Source organism: Pistacia vera, unplaced genomic scaffold (assembly GCF_008641045.1).
Source record: "Pistacia vera cultivar Batoury unplaced genomic scaffold, PisVer_v2 Contig605, whole genome shotgun sequence".
NCBI classification, from domain to species: domain Eukaryota; kingdom Viridiplantae; phylum Streptophyta; class Magnoliopsida; order Sapindales; family Anacardiaceae; genus Pistacia; species Pistacia vera.
In genome coordinates this window covers 21,309-25,496 of record NW_022196452.1, presented here as the reverse complement: position 1 = coordinate 25,496, position 4,188 = coordinate 21,309, and the positions used below count along the sequence as shown (strand labels likewise).

The 4,188-nt window shown below is 37.8% G+C and overlaps 1 pseudogene; it reads right to left on the bottom strand.

Moving 5' to 3' along the window:
• Window positions 1-1,824: 1,824 nt before the first annotated feature.
• On the bottom strand, window positions 1,825-3,107 carry LOC116110545 (annotated as a pseudogene).
• Between the last annotated feature and the right edge of the window lie 1,081 nt (window positions 3,108-4,188).

The following is a 4,188-nucleotide window of genomic DNA, read 5'->3' as shown; positions in this document are numbered from 1 at the left end:
AAAGTTTTAGAGAAGGTAAAGAAAAGGAAAAAATCATTTCAGATGACAGAATCAATAAAATTCAAATTATTAAGCCAACATTTATCATATTCTTTTGAATTAAGTGATGTATTAAAACATACACATCGCCATAATCTAAAACTAGAGCCAAAGAATTAACTGCACGATGGCCATTTCATAAATTATGTATAATCTAATAAATATTACATTAAGGGATTACAGTTAAATTGTTGTTGATCATGGCCATCCAAAGTCGTGGTATATATGGTTACTTCATTGTCTTCCATCATCAATGGATATTAGCATCGACGCCTGAATTAGACTCTCTGACGCCACCTACATCAAGGTAATGGTATTCCTCCGATGCAATCATGCAAGTAGCTTTTGTTAAAGAAATTAATACTAAAATTTGTTGATATGGATTTTATATATGATGAGGTTTAAAGGTTGAGATTCAATTTAGTTGTCTCATAATCATTCATCCTAAATACACGTTTATATCATTGAATGAATGAATAGTAACTGTAGTAGTATTCTATGCGAGAAAAAAAGAAAAGTATACTGTCTGGAATTTCACTTCTATCCCAAGACATTTTTGTGCTTATTATAGATATATCATTTTTCTAATCATCAGATAATAATTTCAAAGGCATTCATAAATTGAGGTAAATTGTGATTTGAAGATGTTTGAAATGTGCATGAGCCAGTGACAAGAAAGCAGTTCAGGTCACTAAAATCTGTATTCATTTACTTAAAATGGAAAAAGCACAGAAACCAGCGAGCCACCATCACAATTCGACCATTTCAAGGTGAGGTTGCAAGCAAGTCTTTCCTTTTTATTCTTTCACTTCTGCATGTTATTACTGCACAAATGTATTTTATGTTGTAGGTTTCGAAGAGCTGGAATCAAGAGAAGAAACGAGCTTCCAGCCTTAACCTTCATGAATACCCCCTGAAAGAATAACATGGGTTCTTATGGACGATGCAAAGCAAGACTGGAGCCCATTTATTGAAGAAATTCCAGGTGAAGTGAAACTCGGTTGGGCTGAAACTTTTTTGTTCATCAATAGCGAAAATTAAAATAAAAAAAGCGCATCTTAACAAACGTATGTATCTCCTTTTCCGAGACGAAATGTTTTTCATTATATAGTTTTATGCTCTTTTGGTGTGATGAGTGCAAATCGTGTTACATATGCATTCATTTTGTAAACAGCTGTAAATCTTTTCTTTATTTATTTTTGCAGGTTTGACTGATAATTACATTGAAAAAGCAGAGGATGGGAGACAAAATTAAGCAGCGGGTGCTTAATTTTGGAAGAAATCTCTGTAATGTGCTTTAAGATGACTCGAGAAAACAGCTTTAAGTTACAAAACTTGGGTTCTTGAGTCAGAAATTTTATGATGATGATAACTCTTTTAAGTATGTTGTGTGTTTATGTAGTTACTTTCTTTTTCCATTTATTTTTTATTTGGTTGTTTCCGTGGATTACTGATGCACATTTCACATTACTCAAAACAGAAGACCAGCATTTCCCCAGTTCCATATCCATAGCAGTAGCGCATTTGGAGCTTCACGACCTTTGATGCTCAGATTAAAAACTAAAGTTCGCATCTGGGCTCAGCTCTTCCATGCTTAAAGCTTACCAAAGGTTGATGGAGACATGCTTCGACGGCTAATTGCTTATCGCGAAATGCATATTCAGATATTCATTGGCATGTTATACGATACATTAACAGTTGATGAACCATATAGACATAGATCAATTTGGTTTCACATTATAACACCTAATCAAAATAGTAATGATATTGAGAATGAGACATGATTGGAATATAGTTATAAAAGTAGAATGCATGATAGAGCAAGTTCAGCTCATGCTACATTATATTCAATCCAGGCTGCGAGTAAAACGTTATTACAGTAATTATAAATATAAAGTATAGCAGAATTTTCAAACAGTAATGGACACCTGAACAGCAAAGATATTATTAACATACAATTCCAACTGAAAGACCGGTGCCATACAAAATCACCAAATATGTTTACCGGAACTTCCTCACCGGCCATTGGGCTCTGGTAGCCGGGGCCTGCACCCCATCTGCTCAAGAAACTTAGTAAGACGCAGGTGCTTTGCAGCCCATTGCTCAGCCAATTTCTGCTCCTTGGCTTCTGCATCCCTCCTCAGTCCAGCAATTTGTTCTCTGTATTCAGCTTCAATTCTATCCAAAGTAGCCCTCTGTTCTTCCCGAAGAGCTTTCACCTTAGCCTCTATCTCTTCCATTTTCTCCCTCCTCCGACATGCCTTCTCTGATTCCAGCTGCAACTCAACCCTTCTCAACCTCCATGCTGCTTCCTTCTTCTGTGCTGCCCAAGCACGATGCCCTTCTTCCAACTCTCTGCAGCAGTCTACCAGCTCAGATACCAATAGGTTCTCCCCACAAGTGGGAACTGAGCCATGAAGCGGCAAATTTCCCAGAACAAGAGGGGCATTATCTGGCCCCCTCTCAGGCTGCAGCCATGGGATTGGAGGAGTAGTTGCCACTGTTGAGGGAGACAGAGTCAGGGTTACAGAAGGGGATGGTGGCCTGATAGTCGAGGTTCCATTGGAACTAGAAAGCCAGGGGGGTAGCAAAGTTAGGGGTGGAGAGTCAGTCTGAAGAAACCCTCCATTCGAAGCAGCCATGACAAATGCACCGTCTTTCACAGCTTCTCTGCAAAGTTCTAGATATCTGATCGTACTTGCGCTCCTCAATTGGATTAACTGGTGTGCTGTTATCCTTTGTTCCTCTCTGCTGCTTCTCTTTGAACACTTCCCACCACTTGCCAGTCTCTTGGCAGTGCGGCCAGGGACTTCAGCTGCATTTTTCTTCCACTTGTTGCCGTGTTTTGCTGAAGACAGATGACAAGATGCTGCTCCTCTTCAGTAAGAGATCCCTTCTTGATCCGGGTTTGAGGTAGTTTCTTCACCTTTCTAACACGTATTTTGCGTCCCTGTTTAGGGGTGTGTTCATGCGCTGTGATACAAGGCTCCACTCCCTTGGGCCTATTGTTTTTACATAAGCACGTAACAAAGCTCCTCTTCAGCTTTCCAACGCTGTCTCTCCTTCATTTCCAGGTGCAAAACACCAATGCCCATTGTGTTAAGCTCTTCATAATGTTCTGAAATATGGGAAGCGGTGAAGTTATTATTGCAAGAGAGCCACATGGCATCATATGTAGTGTAAAAACAAACAACAAAGAAGAGGAAGAGGAGTTTCCCTAGAAGAAAAAAGGAACCAGTAAGTCTAAAAGAAAAAATAAAGCGGAAAACGTCAATGCAAACTGTGACAACCTAAAAAACAAATAAGAATATTTCTGCTCTGCACAGACCATTTAGTAAGAACATGGATCAACTAATGAGTAAAGTCTCAAAATGGAGGCAACAAATGCAAGCTCCTTAACCGACCCAGTCAAATAGTTTTCCAGATACAACATTCTCATCACGCCCACAAAATGAGAAAAAAAAAACAAAAAAAGTTACCACAGTTCCACAGAGATTAATGAAATCCTTGGAATAAAAAACAATCAGAAATTGTAGATACCCAATGACAAAATGACTATGTTGAACATCAATTAATACAGAAAGACCAACTTTTCTTCATATCATGAGGCAGGAATTGACAACAAATAGCTCATACAGCAACTGGTCGAGTATGCATCAAAATTTCAGCTAACTTTAATAAAAAAGGAATCCACTGTTCAATTAAAGGTAAAAAGAGATCTTTCAGTCCACCAAGCTTTAAAGATAAAACAGGATTCAACTATTTTAGTTTGGAAAGAAGATGTGTTTCGCTTTAATTTCCACTAAGAAGTTGACAAAATTGGTAGTACATTATTAAGAGAAAAAATATATATATAAAAGAGCACTAACTAATCAACTTGGCGTTGAATTAACTACCAAATACAAAATGAACCATGCCCACAATGAAAAACAGAGAGTTCACGTGATTTCCTACATTGCTAGTAACATTAGAACTCACTCCCAACTTCTGAAATCTAAAATGCTACTTTCTACACCCAGAAATATCAATACTGGTATCAACTTAACATTATGAAAAAGATCATTTTCCCAAAGGAATTGCTCTCCTACCTGGAGCAGAACCTGGGTAAAAAAAGACTGGAATCATCAAATTTCAGTATCATATCATTGA